This window comes from Lygodium microphyllum, chromosome 16, assembly GCF_053477565.2.
Source record: "Lygodium microphyllum isolate KBCC chromosome 16, Lygodium_microphyllum_v1.1.10, whole genome shotgun sequence".
In the NCBI taxonomy this organism is placed as follows: Eukaryota; Viridiplantae; Streptophyta; class Polypodiopsida; order Schizaeales; family Lygodiaceae; genus Lygodium; species Lygodium microphyllum.
The window spans coordinates 58,195,130-58,209,513 of NC_141150.1; positions in this window are offsets into that span (position 1 = coordinate 58,195,130).

A 14,384-nucleotide genomic window follows, 5' to 3' on the forward strand; every position below is an offset into this window, starting at 1 on the left:
TTTTTCTTTCTTAAATTGTTTGATAATGGATTTCTTCTCTTGTAACTCAACAAAATTGACGTCAACTAAAGTCTTGGTTTTCTCCCCTTCTTTGTTTCTCCCCATTTCTTTGCACCTTTTTTTGCGCTCTTCATTTTATGTTCTCTCCCCTTTTCTCTTTCATGTTTTCTTTGTCTTTCATGTTTATTCTCTCTTTCTCGTTCTCTCTTCCTCTTCCTTATTTCTTCTTCTCCCTCTCTTATTTTCTATCTTTCTTTCTCTCTCTCTCTCTCTTTCTTTGTTGCCCCTCTCTTTGTTCCTCTCCACCCACCTATGAGCGGGCCTACAGTATGTAAAGTTTAATATGCTATGCATGGGGGCCGGGATGACTAACTACCCTATGTTAGAGTGTCCCCCATCCCGTGGTATTGCACCAGACCTCGCCATATTTTTTCCTTTGTGTGTGACTTGATATGCAGAGCGTAGAAGGAGGTAGCACAAAGCATGTTAAGAAAACCATCCATTCACCTCCAAGTCTAATCTCTCTTTCGCTTAATCGGGCCTGGAGACAGTGGCCTTTCGTGCCTTCCTGAAGTGTCGAATACACCCAAGTTGCACCTTTAACAAAACCTCTCGCTCTCTCTCTTTCTTCTTCTTCTTCTTCTTCTTCTTCTTCTTCTTCTTCTTCTTCTTCTTCTTCTTCTTCTTCTTCTTCCTCCTCCACCACCACCACCACCACCACCACCACTACTACTACTACTACTTCCCAAAGAATCAAACATACCCAAGGTGAATCTTTAACAAAGCCTCTCTCTCTCTCTCTACTACTACCACTACTACTTCTACTACTACTACTAACAAAACCTCCCTTCTTCTTCTTCTTCTTCTTCTTCTTCTTCTACTGGTGTTGCTGCTGCTGCTACTGCTACTGTTGCTACTACTACTTGCTGCTACTACAAACAAGAAAAGAAGAAATTAAATAACAAGATCTTACCCTCTCTTTGTTTTTCATTCATTCATTCTCCGCTCTCCCTCTCTCTCTCTCTCTCTCTCTCTCTCTCTCTCTCTCTCTCTCTCTCTCTCTCTCTCTCGTTCTTTCTTCATTTTTCTCTCTTCTTCTCTCTCTCTCATTTCCTTTCTTTCTCCCCTACTACTACTACTACTACTACTACTACTACTACTACTGCTGCTGCTGCTGCTGCTGCTGCTGCTGCTGCTGCTGCTGCTGCTGCTGCTGCTGCTGCTGCTGCTGCTGCTGCTCTTGATGCTACTGCTGCTTCTCCGCTCTCCCTCTCTCTCTCTCTCTCTCTCTCTCGTTCTTTCTTCATTTTTCTCTCTTCTTCTCCCTCTCTCATTTCCTTTCTTTCTCCCTCAATGCAACTCATTCTTAACAAAAAAAACTAAAGAAAAGGAGAAAGAACAAGAACAAACCAAGAGAAAGCAATGCACTCACCACAAAGGCTCGAGGATGGATTCTTCGTCTCCTATTCGTGATGGTGGCTCCTCTTCGCCCTTCATGCACTTCCTTCTCTTCTTCTCGCAAAGGGAGGCAGTGCAAGTGAGAAGCTCTCCTTCTCTCTCTTTCTCTCTTTCTCTCCCTCTCCCTCCCAAATGCACGATGTAGTTCGCTCTCTCTTTTGCTCTTTATGGTAAAATGCCGTACTCGAGTTTCGGCCCGTTTTTTTTCATATGAATATCGTCGCTATTTGCAACACATTTACGACACAAAATAACAACGAACACAATATTAGTGAGTTTGGGAATCTCCCAATTCCCATTTTTTGAATACTAAAAAGGTGGCACCTAGATAACATGCCCATAAGTTTCTCAAAACCATATGATGTGACCTATCATTGGAAAGCACTTGAAAAATGGAATCTATTGAGCTATAGAGCGCTCAATTTGGAGTTATAGTGTTCAAGTTATGACAAATCCAAAGATTTGACCACGTGTCCCAAACTTATGGGAAATTTCCATATTCTCCAATATGGTGTTAACGCAAATAGCGACACTACTAATATGCATTGCAACTGACCGTCGCTATTACCCTATATCCTTGTAGTGAGAAGAGGGTTGAAGTAGTGTAAAAGAATGCTCCAATCTGAAGAATACAAGCTCTAATGATGAGTAATGATCACCAAGAATGATCCCCATCCAAGAAAGAAATAGGGATGAGCTGTCCGCGAGCCCCAAAAATCAGCGTAAATTTTGGGCTGCAGTGTACACCACGTAGCATCATCCTTGCCTGATCAAAATGGTATGCAACCTGTAGAGTTTGATACCTGAAAGCTTCCTATACCATCCATTCTTTAAGACAAGCAAGATTCATGGAGAAAAATGACATTGAAGGGCTAAAAATTCTTTGGAGATCTCAAATATGAAGAAGAAGAAGCTCTTTCCTAAAAAGTAACCATAGTTTATTTCTCTTCCAAGTCCAATTAACTCCTCTTTGACCATGTTACCTTCAAAATTGCATGAAAATTTGATGACTTGATATTTTGTCCATCCACTACCATATGTGTCCCTTCCATCTTCAAAGATCTCCAGATTTAGTCTTCTTCCAATCATAGATTTCTTGCAAGTCACAAGTCATTGCTAGTCACTATCCATGTCTTGTACGTGTAGTACTTGTCTAAAATTGATTTTTATGATGACAATTAGGACTAAATATGAAGAAAAAGAGGAGAAAAATAGATCAAAGACCAATGCTCTGATATCAATTGTCAAAGAGTGGATTGGAGAGAGAGAAAGAGGACGGAAAATATTCTAAAAGAGAGAGGAGTGCAAAAGAGAGAGAAAGGAAGTGACGAGGAGAGAGAAATGCTAGAAAAGGACAGAGAAAGACAAAAAAAAGAGAAGCCATAGAAGTCATGAACAAGGAGGAGAGGTAAGAGACAATAATGTATTAATGTTCCAAAAATATGTGAAAAATTACGACTCTCCCCTTTGTACCTATGTCAGTGCTCCTCGCCTGCCTAGGTCGCTATCTCCACCCTGCCTATCTTACCCTACGTCCACCCCACCCCTTTTGACCCACCCTGCCCATCTTGCCCCCCACCCATTGGGTCCCCTCCTTTTCCATACCTGGCCTCTCGCCTTACCGCACCCTACCCCACCCGTCCCCTTTTGACCCCCCTATTTCCTCCCAACTATTCCTCCCCCCCCCCCCTTTGGCATTCGCCCCCTCCCGCCCTACCCCCCTCCCCCCCCCCCCCCAAATTCTCTCTTAACTATTTCCCCCCCAACCCCCCAATTACCCCAACTAGTTCCCCCTCCAATCCCCACCCCCACCCTCCTTAGCCCCATTTTCCCTCACCCCCTCCTCCTAAGCACACCCCACCCCCTCACAACCCCCTATTCACCCCTCCTACCACCTATTTCCTTTTTTATTTAACATATCCACAACTCCACAATATGTTTTTTATTTGTGGTTGCTCATGTGTTGCACCTTTTGGTTTGTTGCGCTTGTGTGTGTGTGCCATCTACACCCTGTTTTCGTGTGAGAACATGTGTGTGTTCTTCTTCATAAGGTGGCCATGCTGTTATTTACACACATCTCAACACGCAGTTGACCCATGCCTGGGTACACGCATCCCATATTTTTTCAATTGTTCAAAACATTCCAAATATTTAAAAAAATTCCCAAAGAAAGATAAACAAAACAAAACCATAAAAATTCAATCAAAATCTGAAAAAAATTACAAAAAAAAAATACTTCAAATGTTTAAAAATCCATTAATATTCTAAATAAATTAAATAATTGCAAAAAAATTACAAAATTATAGAAAATTCCAACTACAAAGCTCCACCATTTTTATTGATGATTAGTCATGAAATGTTGACTTTCTTTAATTTTCACACATTGCAAAAAAAATTAAAATTTAAGATTTAAAAACTGAAAAAAATCATTGATACACAATCATGAATCTATACATGCCTACTTCTTAATCAACCCAAACAAAATATCAAATAAACCCATGAGACCTAGAATTTGATGACACTAACGATCAACAACAACACACCCTCATAATCATCACAAATAGACATGATATAAAATTTAAATTTAGTTTTTAAAAATAACAAAATCACATCCATTCTCATTATGGTTGTTTTGATTTCTTTATGCATTTTTGTTAGTTGTTGGTGTTTTTTCCTCTTATCCAAGTTGTCGAGTTTCTATTAGTCAATAGGTTGTCCTGTTATTCGTGGTTTTTTAATTATTGCCGAGGATGCTCGGGATTCTTTTTTTTTTAAATGTGCTATTACAGACCTTACACATCTCCCACACACCGCTAGGTTCAATTTCTTTTCTCTCTTTCATGTGCACCATAACGTATATGGTAATGGTATATAAAATTAATGTGAGTGTTGCACACACCAAATTAACAAAATGCACCCCATAAAATTTTCAATCAAAATGAACAAATTGTTAATTTGTAAAAGGAATCTTGTCATTGCATGCACACACCTTGCACAATCACCCACATAATTTTGTAAATTAAAATTAACCCTTGATGTTCACAATGCACATACACATGAATTGTAGTCACATTTAAATTGTTTTTTAAAAAAAAGAACACCCCGGCATCACTCATGCATGCACTTTGCACCAAACATCATCTAATTTGCATTTCAAAAGACCATTATCTAGTGTTGAGTCCAATCTACATGGGTTTTGGGTTGCGAACTATGACTCATTGTGCATTAAGGGCCTAATTTAACAATGAATTGTTACTAATACCATCTACTAAAAGGAATTTGTATAGCTTTCACCCATCCATATCATGGAACTATAGGTTGATGAATTGCACTTACAGGGATGGGATTTATCCATCATATGTTGGTCTTATCACCCCCTATCTATTTTGGGTATTAATTAGTGGTTTTGTTATGAGTTCATTTTGATCTCTTTGGTCTAGTCAATGTTGGGGATGCAGCATAATTGTGCATAAATTTGATTTGATTGCTTGATTACCGAGAAGATAGGGGTGCTTATTTGTCTGTATATCATTGAGCTATCGATTGCATGTGTGTGTAGGTTGTGCCAAAAAAAACTTGTAGGCAATGGTCTGTTTGGGAAAGTCTGGTCTAGTCCTGTTTGTCCCTTTTTTTCTAATATTCATCTTAGTGGTGGTTTTTTTTTTTTATAATAATTTTTCACTTTTTTGGTTTTTGTGTGTGTGTTTTATCTCGTGTAATTTGAATGGCATCCACTTCCACACTACCAATAGTAATTCAGTATGTCCCACTACTAGTTTATGACTACTCCCTCCTGTTGGATACTGAGTGTATCCGTCAGGCTGGTCTTCGTCAATTTGTTGCCATCAAATTTTCGCCCATGGATAAGAAGCTTTGCTATCTTTTCTTTACATCCTATAAAAACCGAGTCTAGTTTAGTGTATGATCAAAATTTCTACTTATCTTCTGCCAATGTTAGAGTGAGGCATTGTTATTACCCCTTTTAGCATTCTTTGTGCCTAGTGATAATCAACTATTAACAACAGAGGAGATCATTGCCCTTCTACAAGAGGAGAATTCTATCACTTTTATACCAACTAAAGTTATTAGCAGTTCAGGAGTGTTAGTGGCCCACATTTCTTATCTTATCTGGTAGCAATTATGCCAATTACTACAGCATCACTTCATGTCAAGTAAGCTTGCATCCAAGTGCTTGTCCAAGAAACTATTCATTGCATTAGTCAAAATCCTTGAGGGGATGAGTTTAATTGGGTAGTATTGGCTAAAATGGATCAACACTTTCAGTATCGTGTAAAGAAGGGCCAGCTTATCAATGTGTCATATGAAGCTTTTCTTCAAAAATTTATTACTCTTGCACCTCCTAATGGGGAGTGCCAATACCCGATCCTGCTCCTCTTCCAAAATAATCTCCACCTCCAATTTCCTCTCTACCTCCTATGCAAGCCAACTCCTACTAGGTTCCATCCAAAGAAACATTTATGTACAAAGCATTCTTCCAATCCTTCTTTTGCACTCTAGATCCTCTTGCACATATATTTTCTCCTACCATTTCTAGTAGCTCCCTTCCCTCATTCCTTTCCCTTGCACAAATCTATTTGTAGCCCAAAGAGAAGGTCAGTTGCATTTACAAATTCCTTTCTCTTGAGACCATGCTACCTGGACCCATGCTTTCCCAGTTGATTTCTCATGTCTAGTCTACTATGAAAACTTGTATTGCCTTATGTCTTCAAACCATCTATATAGGTGTTTACACTTCTTTGTAAGATAAGATGGACTCTTTAACTAGTTAGCTTAGCAAGGATTTGGAGGATTTAGTTTCTAAGAAGGCTACCTTGAGTGACATCCATAAACAAATGACTACAACTACAGCCTTAATTGATTCACAGAAAGCCACAATTATAGAGCTCAAGACCAAGATCACTACTTTAGAAAAGGAGAATGTATCTGTGACTAGAGAGGAAAACATTTCTATTGAGGAGATGGTAACACTAGCTAGTAAGCTTGGTACATGTGAGGGGGGTTAGCTAGTACTCTCAAGAAACTGTAGAGTCATAGAAGAAGCTTATTATAGAACTCCATAGTAAAGTAGCTACCTTTTCTGTTTCTCCTCCAGCTCATATGGTATCTTCTGTGTTGTTTTCTAAAGAGGAGCTTGACCAATTACATCAAAAGGATAAATTATGTGATGATTTTTTTTATAAGGTAGAATGCCTTCAATAGCGTATGACATGAGTCCAAGAAGATTTTGTTCACTATGTTGAATTGGTGTCTCCTCCGCCCTCTTTCTTGATTAAGTATAATCAACACTGCTTTTCCTTGAACATTTCCTTGAGTAATGTGGATTTAGAACCTCCAAAGGATGGGTGGATGAGATTATGGTTTGCAGATTTGTTGAAAGCTATCTTTGAAAGATTTGTGGATGAGCTAATTTCTCATGAAGCCCAATTACTTTCTTTCATGTATCTCAAGGGAGATTTGCAGATTCGTGATGAAGAGGACATGAATCTCTATGTGGGTCATGTGATCTTATAGGCTATCATGTATATACATTTAGTTGAGATGCTTTTAGCAGATGGCCTTAAAAATTATCATCAACAATAGATTAATTCATGTAAAGGATATGCTTGGAATTCTCCTTTGGAGGATGGTGTCATAGATCCACAATGTCAACAGAGTGTTTTTCATAAGTCCAATATCTAGTCATTACGATCTCCAATCTTAACAAACATGGTAGATAATCCCTTGTTCACAATAGAATTCTTCCAAATTTTCAATTTTTGTTGCTCTATTTACCCATATGATCCTAATGACCTTCTTTTCTATTCCCTAATTCCTTATCGCAGACATTTGCAAATTTCTATTCTCACTTCTAATCCAGATACCATTCCCATCTTATCCTTCACTCCTACTAACTCCCCTCACATTCTTATCTTCACAAGTTGTCCATTCATTACTGATCCTACATCTTCTCCTACTCCTTCTAAGCCTTCTCCTATTGTTCCTCTTGTTCCATTTGTCTTTCAATAGAGTATGTTCATATGTCTTTATTATCTTTTCCTCAATTTTCATCCTCATTGTCTCTTTAGTTATCATCTTTTGATGATTTGTCATACCCACCTCTTCATTATTCCCCTATCATTCCAATACCCCCACCCACCGACTATATCAACCTTCCTCCCCAATCTATTCTCGATACTCCTGGATATCATGGTGATATTCTCCCTCGATGACATTGGACATTGTATGATTCTCTAATAGGGCCTATATTTAATCAAACTCTCATTTTTGGGTCTTGGGAGACTTCCTCAACATGTTCAAACTCCTATCTTCAATTTGATTGCGTGCATGCTCAGTCTCTAAGGACATTGTTGTATGTCTTGTTGTAAATTTTTGTCGGTATCTTACCTTCATGCATCAATAGTCCAATCAAAACACTTGGAAGAATATTCCACATGTGATAATAAATCCTAGTGAGGATGTGATTGTTGCTCAAATGGATGTGATGTACTACTTTGCACATGATTTTCCTACTAGATTCATTATCTTGTTGGAAAGAATGTGTCCTTTATAGTTTCTCCAAAATGTGCCTGTACACTTTGTAGATGAGAGTAAAGCCTTAGAACATCTCAAGCTTAACATAAAGTTTAAGCATAAAGTTTAAGAAGAAATATATTCATCTTACATAACAATGGTGCAGTTTTTGGATGTATCATCTTTTGAATGAAAATTCTCCTTCTTTTTAGTCCTCCATTTTTGGGGATTGGTGCCATTTAAACTACATTTTGTTGTATATTTGTGAGTTCTATGTTCTATGTTCTATGATGTGTGTGGTGTGTGTGTATTATCTTTGTCACTAGAGATAATGAAGGTGTTTTTGAAGAAGATTGAAGTTAAAGTGCTAATCAAAGCTAGTTGGAGATTGAAGTTAAAGATTGTCTAGATGGCTATGTGTGGCAATGTAAAAAACTGTTATATCCTTTACCAATTTGTTGACCACTAAGGCTTGTTCTATACTTTAAGTCATTTTCCTTTCGTCAATATTTTTTATAGATCTAGGTTATTTTGAAGATTGATGGAGTCGAGGTTGGTTTGTAGATTCTAATCGATTGATGTTCTAGAATGCAATGTTGAGCTAGTTTTTGGGATTAGTATTCTTCCTTATTTCGAGATCGCGAGGACACTTCTTGATTAAGTGTGGACATATATATTGAGGACTGAAGTGATTTTTTTTCAACTAATTTTAATGTTTTTGTGAGCTAAATGGTTAATTTTGAGGGTTTAGTGATTAAATTTTGTTGTGTTTGAAGTGTTTTGGAATGTGTTGGGATGGGTCAAATATGTTTGAGAAGCTCATGATGGGTTTTGGTTGAGGTATGATGTTTTGATAGGTTTTGTACTATCTATTTGATTCTAATAATATCTATTTTGTCTCTATTTGGATCTATTTTCTTTTGGTTTGTGATGTTGGAATTGTGAATTTGAGAAATTATTGAGAGTGTATTGAATGGTTTTTGATAGATTGAAGTGGTTCTCGTTTGAGTTGTATAGTGTATATGTCGTTTGTTGACTCTTTGAGTATTCTATAGAGCCTTTGTCTTTGTTCTATAAGCTTCTCTTTGCTTCTATATCTATTTTCATGGATATATATTTAGCTTGGGGAATGTTTTTTAATCTTAGAAAATATAGAATAAAATCTCAAAATAGCTCGAAGAAGTAAAAGATGTAGCTGAAGAAGACTTGAAGTGAAGACTACTGTGACACTAATAGTAGTGAGCTCTCAAGGGATACTGTAGTAGCTTTGGTGACTCTTCATATCAAGCAAACCTCTTGGCTCGAGGAAGTTACTATATGTATATCCTCTACATAATGTGTGTTATTCAAGGCCTATATTTAAATATCCTTATCTATGATTTTTTTTAAATAAAACATAATCCTTTTCTATTCAGTCTATAAATAACCCCTTTATATTACACCCTTCTACATGTAAAAAATGTATAAAAAATAGTATTTTAAAAATATCCTATTTTGAATCCACATTATGCACACATATATTCATGAGTAACTTACCCGAGCCTCTTGGGAGGGGTATCCATGACCAAGAGAGGATTATTGAGTATTATTCATTGTAATTTGAATGTACTATTGAGTGAGGATATGTGAGAGAGAGATCAAGTATGAGAAATAGTCATTTCTATAAAAAATATTGTATCTATATGAGTGATTGAGAGGAGAATATGAAGATATTGAATATGAAGACAATGAGAGATTGAGAGGAGAATATGAGAATATTGAAAATGAATACTATGTGATGAAATTCCATTCAAAGTGGATCATTCTTTTGTGTTTTTGTGGTTCTTTGATGGACTCTAAGAAGAATATGAAGAATGTGATCAATTTTACTAAAGATAAAGTCATGGGAATTCTTTCTATGATTTTATGTGAAGATTTATTGTGAGCCTGGTGTTCTTTTTCTTGTTGTGATTACATAAAGGATGAAAATAGCTTGTTGATGAATAGAAGATAGTTTTTCTTGTGATAGATTCCCCAGTTTTCTTGATGTTCCTCTTGGGATTCCATTAGTTGAAGGAGTTACTTACTTGAACCCCTATCTTAGTCTGTCCTAATTTTTCTAAGGAATTTTTTGTTTAGTGTGATGCTAGTTGATAGGATATTCATGCTATCCTACTTCAAGAGGATAGGGTCATTGCTTTTGAAGGTCATAAGTTGAGTGACAAGGACATGGAAATGAATGTATATAACTAGGAGATGTTGACTATTTTTCATGCTATAAAGAAATGAGACCACTATGTTTATGGTAGCCATTTCTGTGTGAAAAATGACCATAGGGTGCTCAAGTGTTTTCTCACACTATCTAATATTACTTCAAAGCAAAGAAGACAGGTTGCTACTCTCCAAAATTATAACTTTGAAATTACCCACACTAGGGGAAAAGACAATATTGTAGCAAATACATTATCAAGAATGTAGGCTTGTAGAGTATCTTCTATGACTCAACTTCATCATGATTGGATCGAAGAATCATAGGAGGCATATCTTTTGGATGAAGAATTCATCCATCTCTTCTAGAAATTACAATAATAAATAATTGAGGATAATTCCCATTTTTAGCTCAATAATGATCTTATATGGTATCATGGCAAGATTACTATTCCCTACACTTCCCCATTCAAGCAAAAGATCATGGAGAAAATGTAGCCTTTGCCAACAACTGGTTATTTAAAGGTCTTTAAAACTTATGAAAGGACTTCAAAAAGCTTTCATTGGAAAGACTTATGGAGCTTTCATTGGAAAGATCATGGAGAAAATGTAGCCTTTGCCAACAACTGGTTATTTAAAGGTCTTTAAAACTTATGAAAGGACTTCAAAAAGCTTTCATTGGAAAGACTTATGGAGGGATGTGAAGGATTTTGTGTCATGTTGCATACCATGTCAATCCAAGTCCATAACTTTACACTGTAACTCCATATTCTACACGTATGTAGCATGCATAGCTAGTTCTCCCTATCCTTATAAGCCAATAATCTATCATTTTCCATCAAAGTCTACATATTCCCTTGTAATCTTGTCTGCATATTTGTCAAGGCTTCATGAACCCTTGCTAATCCTTGTGTGACAAGTCTACACATGTATCCATACAATCCTTCATTGCCTTCACAAACTTCAAATTGTGGTGGCCTTTGAGTGACTAGATTGGGTGGATAAATTAACCCATCAACCCAAAGGTCCACTTTTTTTCCCTGCATTTCTTTCTTGTTGCATCCTCTATCTTATTGCATCATCCCTTTCCACATTTCTTTTGAACATTGGTGCATATTCATCCTCCAATTGAAAGTGAATATCTCTATCTCTTGGTATGTCCTGCGCCTGCATTCTGCAACGAAAAACATATGCCAATTTTAACTTGGATTAACACTCAAATCACACAATTAGACCCCTTTGATTCACTATATTTGTGTTCTTTTTTAACCAGTTGGATCTTGTCTCTTTCTCTTGATTTTAGTCATGATAGACCCTAATCAGCTTGTAATTTTAGCTTTTAATCTACCTCTTATTAGCATCAATTCTTATCTCTTGTTCTATCCAAAATATTCTCTCTCTCTCTCTCTCTCTTTCTCTCTCTCTCTCTCTCTCTCTCTCTCTCTCTCTCTCTCTCTCTCTCTCTCTCTCTCTCTCTCTCTCTCTCTCTCTCTCTCTCTCTCTCTCTCTCTCTCTCTCTAAAAAAGAATTGATCAAATATATTTAAACACATTTATATAGAAGCTTGGCTAGTGAAGAAAAATAACATAATCTTATCTTCTACCCTAATTTACTCTTTGTCACTCTATCACTTATTTTCTTAGTTCATCTCACACAGTCCTCTCTCCCCCCCCCCTCTCCCTCTCTCCCTCTCCCTCTCTCTCTCCCCCCCTCTCTCTCTCTCTCTCTGAATTGATGCTTAAGGATTAAACGACAACTGTGAAGAATAATAACATTACAAAGATTCAAAAAAATTTAGATACCTCCATTAAATCTTGATTGCTTGTAATTTAGACTATTAAGGACGAAGGTATCTTATAGCATAGTACTGAAGAGGGAGATTACTTGTATCAAGGTAGAGAGTGTTGTAGATAGAGATTATTTGATTTTAGAAAATTGTATCAAAACCACACCTAAGATTGCTTATAGCAGGGTAGAGAGTGTTATAGATAGTATACTGAGTGCTGCTTCAAAAGAATTCGTACGCAAGAAACCGTATTTTGAAGGGAAGGAGAAGAGTACACAAAATTTGGGACAAGACTAGAGCTTTGAGAGGGAATGAAAAATTTTCCAAAAAAGATAAAAATTTACAAGGAAACTCTCGAGTCAAAAAGGTGTCTCTAGGTAAAAAATAATCTTAAAATATGATGTGTACATCATTTTATATAAATGTTTAACTTCTGCCCTTTTAAGAAGTAAGAATGAGAATGATTCTAATATATTTTAATGTTGAAAAGTCATGAGGGCATTAAAGAGTCATATATCAATGAATGGCTCCATTTTTAGAGAAAATAGAGTTGTATTTTTTAAGTTATGAGGATTTTGAGAAAAATTATGAGGATTTTGAAAAAAATAATAAGTGAAATCTATTGAAAATACAAATACAAGATTTGCTTGATTGTAGAAGATCTCTTATTATAATATTATTTTGGAATCTAGAGAGAGAGAGAGAGAGAGAGAGGAGAAAAACCCCTTAAGGGGCAAAAAAGAGAGTCCATGTTTCTTGTAATATTTCCGCAATGAAATATTAATTGGCCCTAGACCCCGCACTCCCCGCGCAAAAATGCAACCCAAAGTAAAATCTCCTGCAACGTTAAATGTTGGTGGCTAAGTGCTCCCTCCGCGTGCATCAACAAACTCTAGCCGCATGGTGTACAAGAGCCGTGGCTTGAAGACTGCAAGCACACGCGGGAACACCCTTCATGGAAAAAGTAAAAGGATAATGGTTAAATTTTGTGTAAATTTTTTTATAATAACCCCCTCCCCCTCAGCCGATGCATGGCGGGGGAGAGGAGTGTGAGAGGGAGTGGAGCTAAGTGGAGTAGAGAGGAGCATGGGGAGGGGATCATGCCACCCTCCACATGTGTGGCTACCCCCCCGCCCCCCCCCCCCCCCCCTCTTGAAGCTTGGGGGATAAGAGAGAGAGGGGATCGTGAGCTTACCTGTGACATTGCTGTTGCCGCCACGCTGGCTACTCGCCGCCAGGGCTATCGCCACTCCGCCTCTACCACCACCAGCATCATCATAATCATCATTATTATCATCTTCATCTCCATCATCGTCGCCTTCACCCTCCCAATCATTTACACTCCCCAAGTCATCCTCTGGTACTTCAGAATCTTAGAAGCTTCTAAATAGAAGCTTCTAAATAAGGCTTCCATAAGCCTTGTTTACACGGCCTTCCCTGGGTTTTTTTAAAACCACGTCTTGTAAAGGCAATTTCTGCACAAGGGGGAGTAGGTAGTTTGTGGGGCTGATTTGCCAAAGCCTTGAGGGAGTTCAGAAATCGGATAAAGGTAAGGACAAGTTTGCAGAGTCAAGGATCTACGTCATCGATGGCTCCTAAGCAAAAGATGCAAGGCGCACACGCGGGAGCTTCCAACCCGAGTACACATGTGGACAACACTATGATCCTCAATGCCCAGGTTCTTAGAATTGATTCCGCATGAAAAGAATGCACTAGGCTTGTCTAATTCTCATAGGCGAGTTAAATACATTTGGAAAATTTTAATTGCTCGCCCGATTTACAAGATTTAATTGCATGTCATGCATTTGAAATTGCTTGTGCTTTCAAGTTGCAATCCTGAACGCATATTGCATAAGTTAAAAGGTGGATTTGTCTAAATGCATCCTTGATTGCCTTGCGAGAAAGAACAATGCATAATGCACTTAGGTAACAATTTCCTAGTTGTGCTTCGTATTAGATAATCGTTGGCGTCCATTAAATGTTGTCCGAGTAGTTGCAATGCATGAAAGGGATTTATGTACCTTGCAAATTGCATGTGATGATAATTACATCCTAGGTTGGGCTAAGTGTTGAAGGACGAATTAAATCAATGATGGTCTCATGGCATTCGCTCATGCATGGAGATCTCTTATCAAAGTTTGAAAGCATCTTCATTTAGAATATTAAAGCTTTGATTTCGTTGCATCAACGTAGGGTTTATACTAGTTAGCCCTGAATTGTCAATCATTATAGTTTAGGCAAGGAAAAGTAACGATCATTGTAGAACTTATAACTGCATAGAAGGAAAAAGTCTATAAATCGCATATTTGCATGGAATGTTATATCTTGCAATTATTTACTTCTCCCAGGAAAAGTATTTGCACCTCTAAGGAAAGATCACCTCTTATCGCAAGACAAGTAGATCAATTAGGTAAATCACTTG